Source organism: Pinus tabuliformis, chromosome 9, assembly GCF_031772625.1.
Source record: "Pinus tabuliformis cultivar Carrire ecotype Pingquan chromosome 9, CPIR1, whole genome shotgun sequence".
Classification (NCBI taxonomy): Eukaryota; Viridiplantae; Streptophyta; class Pinopsida; order Pinales; family Pinaceae; genus Pinus; species Pinus tabuliformis.
Genome location: NC_142307.1, coordinates 855,252,812 through 855,266,513, shown reverse-complemented (window position 1 = coordinate 855,266,513; position 13,702 = coordinate 855,252,812). Strand labels below are relative to the sequence as shown.

The window sequence follows — 13,702 nt, the reverse complement described above, 5'->3', positions numbered from 1 at the left end:
GTCATATCGGTCCACCAATCATCCCTTGGTATCCTAGTCCTTGTTAGCTTTCTGAAGATTTCATCAGCTTCTGTGTATTTTACAAAATTTGGTTGTACTGGGAACAAGTGTTTCAATTCATGCTCAACATAAAAAAGGTTCTCCAAACTATCATAGAGAACTCTCCCTGTGGGTAATGCTTTAGGTGCAGATGAACTGGCAGATGAACTGGCTTGGTTATTTGCATACTGATGTAATTTGTTGACATAATCATCCTGCCTCATTAACTTATCATTGATGACTAAAGGACTTGGAAGTCCTTTACTCTGTAAGTTGCCAAATTTTTCCATAAATTCATTTATGTCTTCTTGCATATTCTGACATTTTCGTTCCAGGTTTTGCATTAGAGTCCTTTTGGTTAATACTTTCTTGATTTCGAGGATGGTTCCAGTCCTATCCTCAATATTTAGCTGTTCCAATTGATTCCTGTTTTTTTTTGTTTAGAAAGTTTATTAACCTGATAGCTTCTTTAGGCTTTCCTCCTAGCTCTTCCTTGGTTTTTTCAATCTCTTGAAGAGCAACTTTCACCAAATCAATCTGTTCAAAAATGATTTGAATTGATGACCAAACATCATTGATTGATTGAGTGATGTTGGTCCATAATATCTTTCTAATGTCAGTTAAAGGCTTTTCAAATGTAAGATCTTTTTCCAGTGTTTTTACTTGTTGAGCCAAGCCTTTGTTTTTCCTCACTTCTTCAGCAAAATTGATTTTTGACACATCATACTTCTATTCTAAAGTTATGAATTTCTCCTTTACCTTTTGCAATTCAAAAACTTGGAGCTTCATTTCCTCCATGGACTTGATCAATTCTTCAGTGCTCTGACTTGAGGTTCCTACCTGTGCTGTACCTGTCACTCCAATAGTTTCAGCTGTTGCCAAAGGGACATTTGGTGCTAGAGTAGTTGCCAATGTAGAAGGGACTGCTGTAGAAACCACTGGTACTACATTTTGAGGCTGAGAGGTCGACTCACTCTGCCTGCTTTGTAGTGTTTTTTCTAATTCCTGCTCTGTCTCCTTTAATTGCTCATTTAGCTTGAGGACCAAGTCCATAAGCTCTTCTTCATTCTTCTTTTCAATTACTTCAGTAGTTTGTGGATGCATAAGTGGTGGCAATTTCAACTGCTTTCTCAGGGCAACTATATCTTCATTCTTTTTCTTTATTAGGGCCTCTGTAGCTTTGACATCCTTTGGGTTATGACCCAATCCAATAATCAAATCCTCCAATGATTTGATTCTGTTGTCCTTTGCCTGTGAGGAGGCTCTTTCTAGCTGTAATTGAGTAGTGGTGTTGTTCAGTGAATTCTCCAATCTGTGTGCCATCATGGCCTTGCTTGTCAATGTGGAATAAACCATTTCCCCTATTTGTTTATGCAATTCTATTTGATCTATGGGGTGAATATCTTTGGCCAAGACCTCAAAATCATTTTTGAGGTAGTTTTCAATTGATTTGGGCTGTTGTACTGTAGGCTTTAGAAAGCTCATCTGCATTTTTCCTTCTTTGATGTCATAAGCTGACATCAACCTGGTTTGATTAGTAGGGGCCATTTTCAGGTATTGAGTGTAGGCTTGGGCCTTCAGCTGTTCATTTTTGGCCTTTATCTCCTTAAATTTTCCTTTGATGTCCAAGGTCTTGTCAGATGAAGACCTGAAAGATGAAACTTCGACACTCTGCTGTCATTCAAGCTCTTGTCTTTGTGAACTAGAAGGTGTCCCACCTACTGGGAATGTATGTAGACTATCTCCACCTTCTTTCCTCAAACTCCCTGTTGTTTCTTCAAAAAATTCTTCTTCTGAATGTGGATTTAGCCTGTGCCTCTTAGCACTAGGCTGGTCTGAAGGACCACTGGTAGGGGTAGCTACTTCCCTATCTCTTTTTAAGATTTTTTCCTCATTCAGAGGAGTCTGCAAAACTGGGGGGTCTCCCATATTAACCTGAGCTGGATGGGACTGTGGTGGAGCCTGTTCTTCAGAGATTTCAGGCTATTTTGACATGTCTAATTGTCCTGATGCTGGAGTACTGGTTCCCTGTCCTTTTCCCTATGGTAGTTTTGCAAAGGGTGCACTAGTTTCTTCAAAGTGCCTTTGAGAGGTCTCTGCTCTAGAGGCACTAGTTCCTAGTGTTGGCTTTTGAGCAATTCACGAGAGTCCAGGTCAAGTCTCTTTTCTAGGTCTTTCATCACATTCTCTACATTGACCTGATCACTATCCATCTCAACTAGAGTTCCTTCCCTCCATTCATCCATATTTTCATATTGCTCTATTTTAGGGATTTTGTGATGAAAATATGGTGATAACTTATGTTTCATTCTCCTATCACAAATGAAACTGTGTGGATCATATCTCCAACCAAAACTTTTATTTAATTTCATTTTTTCTAGGATTTCTTCTGCTTCTTTGCCTGCTTCTCTATTGTTGCAGACAAATGGGCCTAAATGATCTTTAATTCTTAACTGTGCTTTCTTCTTGGCCCTGGTAAAGTGAATCTGATCAAAGTTTATCATTTTCCTATAATATTCCAATGCAAACAACCTCATAGGAACATATTTTGGTAGTTTGAATGGAGGAAGTTCACAACCATATATTCTGATCTCTGTGTGATTCTGGTACAAGTACCAGTCACCTATTTTGTACTGCTTGGATAGCTGAAGGATCCTTTTGATTTCATCACTAATCCTAGGAGGAGGATTTCCTATCAGCATGGTGGTCGCTGGGTGGAAAAACTGGTGGAAGATAGAAGTCCAAAAAATGACTGATCTGGGATTACCCTTTGTATCAAGTTTATTTACAGAGAATGGGAACTTGTCAGACTGATAGTAAAGGAGAAGGTGATATATGAATGTAGAGTACTTGAACACTTTTTCATTTTCCAGCCTCATAAACTGGTCATGGATTTTCTCAGCAATGAATGCAACATAGTTATACTTGACAGCAGGAGGCTGACCAGGGGTAAAAATGGACATTAAAACTAGGGTCAATTCATCCACATACTCACTAGTATTGAAACCCATGACTGCAGCTATCATATCAATTATATTCTTACCTATCTCTGTGAAGAAAACTGACAAATAAGGAGGGGGATTTTTGGGTTGATGCTGCTTATCCACAAAAGTCTGGCAAAGGCGACTGAGTTCAGACTGGGACAATTTAGATGATTTTTCTAGCAAATCTCCTAGGGAAATGGGGGTGAGGTCTTGACTGGGCTGAAACTGAAGCATCTCATTGATTGAGTCTGCAGTAATTGTGAAGAGAATAGTTTGATTGGGGGACATTACTGCTCTGAGGTTGGGATCATAATTGGCATGACACTGATGGATAATGTTAGGGAAAATGCGCACAGAGGGGAGAAAGTACATTGGGAGATTTGATTCCCAAAGTCATATGGTATAGTGAGTGACATTAATTCTTTGTTCAACAAAAAGGAGGAAGGCCCTCCACGATCTTGAGAATGATTTTTTATGAGGAGCAGGTGGTGCACATACATATAAAGATTATTTGGAACAGAACCGAGAAAAGAACGCTGATTTGGGAATTTTCTTGTAGAATTGTGAAGAGTGGATAAACTTTTGTAAAGCCTTGTATCATCCTGCCATGGTCGCTCGGCCTTCTAGTTAAAGATACTACTGTATTTGTAGTTGTAAACATTGAAAAGGAATATAGTTGATCTCGCATCAATGATTGAGCGATTCAACTAATCATCCATGAATAGTTGAGAGCCTGTCAAGCAGAAGATTGAAGGTCTGGTTTCTATCAATAATACTCAACCTCACATAAGTTTGAGGTGCACCAAAATGCATCCCACTGCGTGTGATGATTCCATTTATCTTCATTAACTTCTCACAATCTTCATCCTCCTTTCCTTCACATTTTAGCCCTACAAAAGCTGCATTGATACAAACGGCCAGAGTAAGAGTAATTAGTCCATTTTTCCAATTATTTTCATTTCAACCATTTAAAGTAGGGACATCAACTTAGTTCCACCATTCATTGATGTCTCTACTTCAACAGACAGATAGACCCATTTGAAATATACATACCTTACATGACATGCATAAGTACCAGTCAAACTCCAAGCCATTGAGTACACACATGCACACAAAAACAAGCATACACATACAGACCCAGAGAAACAGAGTACAAGGTCTGCCAACATTCAAGTTACAAGTGAGAAAGAAGAGGTAGCACAACAATTATTTATTTCTCCTCTGTTATTTGTTTCCTGCTTCTGATGGCTTTTGAAAAAATCTCACTCCCTTTGTTGTTAGAACAACCGATCATAATCAGTATTTTCTGTTTGAGGAGACCAATTTGTTGGAAGGTTATGGAAAGGGATGCAACATAAGATGAATTACCAGTTTATCACTGCCTTTATTCAATGATATTTCCCAAGTTGAATCTTGGTAAATATGTGATAGTCCCTTGCTTTTAATCACTGAATCCAGTGTTTGAACTTGAGTATGTTTTTGTTCATCTGACTTTAGATCATAATTGCATCGTGTTTAATATGTTGGAGATCGAGGGAGACCCTCGTACCTTGTGAAGAGTTTAACTATTTGCAATCATTGATTTAGAAGCAGTCAGTTGATATTTTTTTTACAGGCTTCTTTTAGAAAGGAACCAAGATAAGATGAATTGAAAAGTAATTCAATCTAAACATTGTAGGTTATGCATTTTAGGTCACAGGCTGAATTAACCCAGTTTTGAGGGTAATATCCAAGGATAAATAGTATATCATGTGGGAATATTTAAGCATGTATGTTACAACTAGAGTATTTTAAAAGTACTGCTTGAATTGAAACTTAAACCCAATTTTTGCATTGTGAGCAGTTTAGCAAGCTGAAACAATAACAACTTGTTTCTGTTTAACAAAGTTGAAGTGTTCTATGAAGCATACATGACTTGACATGCTTTATTAGTGTCTCTTTTTTCTTAGATTCCTTTCATTTTTGTTTGAATGGTCAATTATTTGGTGCCACTTTTATATTACTTTGGGCATGATTCCTATCTTATATATGGCTTTGAATTAGAAATCTCTATGTCTGATGGAGGTGTTTTCTTGATTTGGGCAGGTGATGTGCTATCTGGAACATCATCAAATGGCGTGCATCATGCTGTTTTACTTGAAGAATGGTTTGGATTTCATTGGTGGAATGGATGTGTTCCGATCCTAGTTCTCACCATAGTCCTTATTTTAGCTCCGTTGGTGTTTTTCAAGAGAGTGGGTAAGTCTGCTTTGCTCATCCTGATAAGCATTTTTTAGCACTGATTTTCAGATATATCATATTTCATTTGGGCCTTTTCAGGGATTTAAATGTCTAGAAACTGTTGTAATTATATGAGGGGATTCAACATATCTTGGGAATGTCACATACTGATGGCATCTTCTTAACGATTTGTCTGACTTTTCATGTTGCCCTGTTAGAAATGGCATATGGCATATACATTCAAGGATGTGGATCATGGGTTATTCCTTAGGAGTTGTGATGTTCAAATCTTGATGCCTATATTGATGTGTTCATTTCCATGAATTTGCAGATTCTTTGAAATTCACTTCTGCATTACCAGTTGCACTTGCTGTTGTATTTGTTGTGATTACGGCTGGTATTGCGATTGTAAAGTTGTTCAGTGGCACCGTCAAAGCACCAAGATTGTTACCAGATATTGTGGATTTTACTTCGTTCTTGAAGCTTTTCACTGTGGTACCAGTTATTGTGACTGCTTACATCTGTCATTACAATGGTATGGATTATTTTTCTCCATCTCTGGTCCTGCAGTGTAGTATCTTAGAGTTCATTAGTTGAATTTGCATTTAAAATTATGTTATAATGAATTGTGATGTCTTTGCGCCATGCAGTTCATTCCATATACAATGAACTTGAGGACCCTTCAGAAATGTAGCGCATTGTTCGCACATCATTGGCATTGTGCTTAATTGTATACATAAGTACAAGCTTTTTTGGCTTTCTTCTATTTGGAGACCAGACCATGGATGATGTCCTGGCCAATTTTGACACCAACTTGGGAGTTCCCTACAGTGTTGTGCTAAATGATATTGTTCGTGTGACCTATGTTGTACATCTGATGCTGGTCTTTCCTCTCATTTTTTTTGCCCTGAGACTTAATCTTGATGGGCTTGTCTTTCCAACGAAAAAGCATCTTGTTTTGGATAATAAGAGGTTCATTTTGATCACTGCTGGGTTAATTGGAATCATTTTCCTTGGGGCATCATTCATACCAAGTATCTGGGATGCATTTCAATTCACAGGGGCCACAACAGCAGTTTATGTTGGGTTCATCTTCCCAGCTTCCATTGCTCTCAGGTAGAAAAAAAAGTTGTTTTTCATTTTTGGTTTCGTCTTTCACCTTGCTTGTATGTAACTTCTAACCTGAATTATTTTTTAATGCAGAGACACCCATGGAATCTCAACCAGGAAGGACATATTTATTGCATTGTTCATGATTTTTCTGGCAGTAGTTTCAAGTTCAATTGCTATAGTGAGTGACATTAATTCTTTGTTCAACAAAAAGGAGGAAGGCCCTCCACGATCTTGAGAATGATTTTTTATGAGGAGCAAGTGGTTCACATACATATAAAGATTATTTGGAATAGAACCGAGAAAAAAACGCTGATTTGGGAATTTGCTTGTAGAATTGTGAAGAGTGGATAAACTTTTGTAAAGCCTTGTATCATCCTGCCATGGTCGCTCGGCCTTCTAGTTAAAGATACTACTGTATTTGTAGTTGTAAACATTGAAAATAAATATAGTTTATCTCGCATCAATGATTGAGAAATTCAACTAATCATCCATGAATAGTTGAGAGCCAGTCAAGCAGAAGATTGAAGGTCTGGTTTCTGTCAATAATACTCAACCTCACATAAGTTTGAGGTGAACCAAAATGCATCCCACTGCGTGTGATGATTCCATTGCTCTTCAATAACTTCTCACAATCTTCATCCTCCTTTCCTTCACATTTTAGCCCTGCAAAAGCTGCATTGATACAGACGGCCAGAGTAAGAGTAATAAGTCCATTTTGCCAAGTATTTTCATTTTAACCATTTAAAGTAGAGACATCAACTCAGTTCCACCATTTATTGATGTCTCTACTTCAACAAACAGATAGACCCATTTGAAATATACATACCTTACATGACATGCATAAGTACCAGTCAAACTCCAAGCCATTGAGTACACACATGCACACAAAAACAAGCATACACACACAGAACCAGAGAAACAGAGTACAAGGTCTGCCAACATTCAAGTTACAAGTGAGAAAGAAGAGGTAGCATAGCAAATTGCATATAATTGTAAAAGAATCAAAATTACTTACCCAATCCGACTTCCTGTATGACCAGTACTTTTAGATACTGTGAACAACATAAGATCTTAATCTGCAGGAGCAGTGATAGAGGTGTAATGTGGCTAGTGATAGGCTGAATCATAGAGAAAAGTGGATGTTGGGTTCAAGCAAGCTAGTAATGGAAGATAATAACAAAACTAAAAAGTTGTGAGGTAAGAGACGAATGAATGTAAAAAAAAATAGAACTAATACAAAACTAATTGACCTGAAAGAAATTCAGTGAAATCTTAGTGGGAATGTCAAGATCCATGGATTAGATCCGATGAAGTCTTTTTATTGAAACAAGGGTTCCAAATCAATTCAAAATTGAAATAGGGAGACTGAGGAGAGAGTGCCAATCTAGATCTAGGTGGGAAGGTATACTCCAAAGGAAGCAAATCTGAACTTCATTTAAAAAAAACTAGTGAGTGATCCAATTAGCTTAGAAATAAATAAAATTTAATGAAGAAACAAGTCTAAATCAATACTCTGATAAAAAAATGATGTATTTCTAATCCTCTCAACAAACGAACCTAGTTGACAAATGCAACAACCTGAAAAGAAATTAAACCAAAAACAAACGATAATTAGAGAATACAATAACATTAAGGGAAAATGACTTACTTTGTTGCAGTGGCCAAATCTGGGTTTAAATATTTTTATCTCAGGTAAGTAACAGAGATTATTTCTCCAAGAAACATTATGGTTTCATTGACAACAAAACGAGGTTGGTGAAGAAATGTATTATTTACCAATAAACGAGAAACGTGTACAGAATCACATCATTGGTAACTTAACAACCAGGTCGATGCAATGAAATTATATTGAGATCCATGTTTGATATCCAGCACTCATATCGCCTCATTTTTGGTGAGTTTTGTTTTTCCACGAGTCAAAAGTTCCACTCTTTTTTATTGTTTATTTGAAAAGAGATAATCAGCCAAAACTCCAAAAATAAATTCCACAGGCAAAGTTCACCTCCAATAAACAGAACTCTGACTTCCGTCATAATTCAAACTAGATTTAAGGCCAAATTTACTCAAGAAAATAGGGCAGTTTGAATACTATTTATCCTGAGCTCAACACACCTTTCCTTGACTTATAACTACCCACTGAATCTATTTAAATATATAGAGGTGCCTTGTGTGTGGTAAGAAATATGAAGAAACATGACATTGGATTGTCTAGAAAAGATCTGTAAGGCAATCTAGGAAGAAACATGACATCGGATTTGTCTAAAGAAGATATGTTCGGCACTTATTTAAGACTGAAGAGGTGGCTTATCTGTAGGGAAATCTGATTAGATTCAAAGCATTGTGATCAGACTGGATCTTATTAGCCATCCACATTTTTAAAGTTTGAAAATCTGAATTGGTTAATATGTAGATATGCATGGCTTAATCTTTTAGACAAGCATATGACTATTCACAAGGTTTAGAGAGATAAAATTCCGAGATTTATGAAAAGAAAACCCATGAAATCATTTGCCAAATATTTTTCCATTAATCAAGAACATGATATTGGAAGGCTCGAAGACGATATTAGAATACAATTTAGCAAAAAAAACATGACACTGATTATATCTAGAGAAGATCTGTCCAACAATTTGGGAAGAAACATGAGATTGGATTCGTTTGGAAAAGATCTATCCAACAATTCAAGCCCTAGGGGAAAAACAAGATAACTAAGATGTTTCAAGAAGATAAAATGCCAGTAGAGAAATATTTCATCAGACATAGGTTCGAGTCAAGTAGAAAGGAGAGTAGATGTGGTGAATGACATCAACGAATGTGCCCCCACACAATGTAAAAGCCGAAGAATCAACAAAGAGGAAAGAAACGATACTAAGGTAAGTGAACAAATTAATTATGCTACTTTTCTATTTGAAGTTATAATGTAGATGCTATTTGAATAGAATTTATAGAGTTTTAATACCCTTTTATTTACACACTCTATAGTAGTCCTTTTCTTCTTAGCTATTTGAATTTTGTTATTTATATTTTTATAAGTTGAAGGTTGAGTTTAGGTTGGGCTAGTTTCATGTCAAGTTCAACTTTATGTTGGATGGAAGAATAATCTATTCAATTGTGTGATGTTGTCATTAAAAGTATCTAATGTTTGATCGAGTCTGGATGTTCCATAGGAGAGTTTCAATTCTCAACCCTTCACCAAGAAATTTAAACCTAGAGCCTGACAAAGATTAAACCCTACAAACAAACAAAAATAATTTTCACATTTAAATATGTATTGTGCTTTAAATTCACATAAACATGGTGAAGTTTTCCTTCTATTTGTATATTTTTCAACATCGCTTGATAGTCACGTAATGCTAGGGAAAATAGAAAACCATTAATCAACATTTGTAAAAGTCAGTCTGCAATAAAAGAACAGGGTGGTTCCATGAAGATAATGAATGAGGGAACTAAACAATTGCCTAGACAAGTCAGTGTAGCTTGACAAAATGACTCTCCTTGCCCTTGAATGTGGCAGAAGATTGTATATTTTGCAACATCATTTGGGAAATTGCTTGTAGAATTGTGAAGAGTGGATAAACTTTTGTAAAGCCTTGTATCATCCTGCCATGGTCGCTCGGCCTTCTAGTTAAAGATACTACTGTATTTGTAGTTGTAAACATTGAAAAGGAATATAGTTGATCTCGCATCAACGATTGAGCGATTCAACTAATCATCCATGAATAGTTGAGAGCCTGTCAAGCAGAAGATTGAAGGTCTGGTTTTTGTCAATAATACTCAACCTCACATAAGTTTGAGGTGCACCAAAATGCATCCCGCTGCGTGTGATGATTCCATTGCTCTTCAATAACTTCTCACAATCTTCATCCTCCTTTCCTTCACATTTTAGCCCTGCAAAAGCTACATTGATACAGATGACCAGAGTAAGAGTAATTAGTCCATTTTGCCAAGTATTTTTATTTCAACCATTTAAAGTAGAGACATCAACTCAGTTCCACCATTCATTGATGTCTCTACTTCAACAGACATATAGACCCATTTGAAATATACCTACCTTACATGACATGCATAAGTACCAGTCAAACTCCAAGCCATTGAGTACACACATGCACACAAAAACAAGCATACACATACAGACCCAGAGAAACAGAGTACAAGGTCTGCCAACATTCAAGTTACAAGTGAGAAAGAAGAGGTAGCACAACAAATTGCATATAATTGTAAAACCAGCAATATACTAAATTACGAAGCCCGGGAAGAATGCTAGTAAATAATAGATTTGGAATTACAGGTAAATACCTCTCTGTCCTAGTTAGTCCTATATGTGATAAACATAAGAATTAGAGTCTGCAGTCCTATTCCTCCAATCATTCCACCCAAAAATACCTCTATACTCACTAGGGATGGGCATTGCCTGTGAGGTCGGAATCAATCCCATAGAATCACAATACAACCCAAACAATTCTACGTAGAGAGGAAGCAGTTTGGGGATGGGATTCTTCAAAACATGAACAAGAAGGCCTAAATCCCAGCAGCTCGACTAGAATACATTTCTCTTTGCCTCCTAAAGTCGTAAATGAAGGTTTCCTAGCACCCTATAATGACATAATTCTATCACATACACAAAATCTAGTATCAGAATGCAGTTTAGGATATCAAATGGAACATTTTGGCAGTACGGAACATTCCCCAAAAAACTCTAATTTACTTGAATGAAAACAAGAGCACAAAATCCAGTTTGCCCAAATGAGAACAGACATAAATGGCCAACAATGGCTTGCAAGGTCAGTGAAAACATATGGAATGTCTACTAAGTGGTTCCGGTTAATGGGGCATTGATTTCAGTGTTCAATATATTTTTATTCTTTATCAAAGTATTTTTTTGCTCTATGTACTTTCGTCAATTTATGCCTTACCGCGTTTCCTTTACAACATCTAGTGCAAATGCTAGTGATAATATTTAAAAAAATATAACAATCTATAATTAAAACAATAATTAACCTATTTAACTAAATTTAAAGTCGTTTCCACCCTATTGGAATCATACTCCAACCAATGCATACCGAAGTGACATAAAATAAAGCAATGTCACTGAGAGCGAATAGTTTATATTTTATTAAAACTTCTCCACTATTTAATTTAATATCAAGATATTTATCAATGATATGCAATACCTAATAATTAATGGAGCTTTCTCCATTAATTTTAATATATGTATAATTAATTAAATATTTTAATAAAAGTAATAGTTTAATAATATTAGTAAGATACTATTTTCAAATTTTTAAGTTAAATGACTAGAAAAGTTATAATTACATTATATATGGGTAATTGGGAGAATTAGTAATTGGGTTATTTTCCATTTGACTTATACTAGTGTAACATGGTTCAGTTCTAAGTGCTATTACTCTAATTCTATGATTACCGCTCTAATTTTATGGGAACTATGTCACCACAACACACTCGTCCTATCGTCCTAATAAGTAACAAAGGGACACGGACCCTGAAACTCACATTTCTTTCCAAACAAGCTCCTAGCGAAGTTAATTTTAATTTTCTATTAATTATTTTGATTATAGGATAGTTAAATTAATAATAATTTAATAATTTTAGATATTATATAAATATTTGATATTTTAAATAAAAGTAATAATTAGATCATAGTAATTTATGCAAAATTTTATATTAATATGAAATTTATCTGATGTTATGATGATGATAATGATAATGAGGTCAATTATTAACTAGTTTATTATATTTTAAAAAGTAAGATATTACTTGATTTTTATTTTATTTTATTTTTTCTCTAAAAAAATATTAAGAGAAGTGTTTTATGATCATTATAGTTTTTGTGATTTAAAAAGTTAGAAAGATTGGTAGTGTGACTAAGAGTTAATAAGAGTTAATTTGTGTATATACTAACAAAATACGAGAGTGCAAGTTTCATCTTCAACCCTCCTAGTATCACAATGATGTTAGAATCTTAATGACCAATTTATTTATGGAGTTCATTAGAGTTTGTTCTTACTTTAAGTATGTTTATTTTCTTCTTTACACTAGTTAAGGAAAATAGATGTTTTTATTTTCTAGATTAGGGTCTATCACATAGTTAAAATATCTTAATTTCTTTTTTTGAGCTAACTAGTTATCACATTGGAATTTCTCCCTAAATTTTGATGAAATAATATTTTTAATATTATCATTAGTTTAAGATATTATTTCTTCCATTATTCCCTAATGATTTAGCCAAATGTTGGACAGCCTTTTACCATTCCTACTTGAGATGAAGGTGGAATGTGGTTTTGAGCCTTATCTAGAGTTTAAAGTCATTTTAGAAAGCTTCTTGTGTTATATTTTGTTTAAATTGTCCTTATTAGGAAAAGTCTTGATAGTGTGTATTTCCTTTAGTGTTGAGATTATAAGTTATAAAATTCATTTTGGATCTATTCTATCTTTGTCCATGATTCTCTAGAGATGGTGTACTCCAAAACTTCACATCCACGTAAAATAATAGGAGTAGCAAGATTCTCAAGAATGAGTTTTTTTGTTTTAATCTCATATATGCAAAGATTCATCCATTTACAATTATTTTCAATCTCATAATAAGTTTTCCACTCTACATTTATACTTTTCTTTCAATATCATAATAAGTTTTACATTCTCCATTTATACTTTTCTCAATGGTGTAATTACAATTAACATTTTCATAATTCCAAGATATTTGTATGAAGACACTTCCTCCAAGTTCTTATTTTTTAATGAAAAAGTATCATAGGTGATCTTTTTGGATTTAATTATTGTAACTTTGTGTTTTTTCAATGCTAACATTCATACCCATGTTGGAGTATAAGTCATGGAATATTTCTATGTTCCGGTAAAGGTCATAGGAGCCCCTCAATTAAAACAATATCATCATTGTAGAGAAGGAGAATAATGAATGTACTAGTCAGAGTTGGGTCACCAAGACTTGTTTCTTCCAAAAAATATCCTAACATGTTTATGTATATGCCAAAAAATATAGGGGGCATGCACAACCTTTCTTCACCCCAACATTACAATTAACTTCTTTCACTAGCCATTAGTGTTTCTAACCTTAGAAATAATATTCTTGTACAACCTTGTCAAAGCAAACCTCAACTCAAAATGAAAATTTATGTCTTCCAACCTATTCCACAGTTTTCTCATGTGTATTGTATGAAATGTTTTTCTAAAGTTAATGAAACAATATAGGAGATTTATTTTATTATTGTGGAAATCTTTGAACATGATCCTAAGAGTAACAAGGTAGTCCATAGTTGAAATTTTAGTATAAAATATACCAAAAATGGAAAAAAATAAAATATAGTCAT

General features: G+C 34.8%; 1 pseudogene across 1 annotated transcript; it reads left to right on the top strand.

Moving 5' to 3' along the window:
• The first annotated feature begins 4,993 nt into the window (after positions 1-4,993).
• LOC149151477 (amino acid transporter AVT6A-like) lies at positions 4,994-6,604 on the top strand (annotated as a pseudogene). Its single transcript, XR_016263280.1, has 4 exons — positions 4,994-5,261; positions 5,575-5,778; positions 5,894-6,359; positions 6,447-6,604. The product of XR_016263280.1 is annotated as an amino acid transporter AVT6A-like (transcript).
• The last annotated feature ends 7,098 nt before the right edge of the window (positions 6,605-13,702 follow it).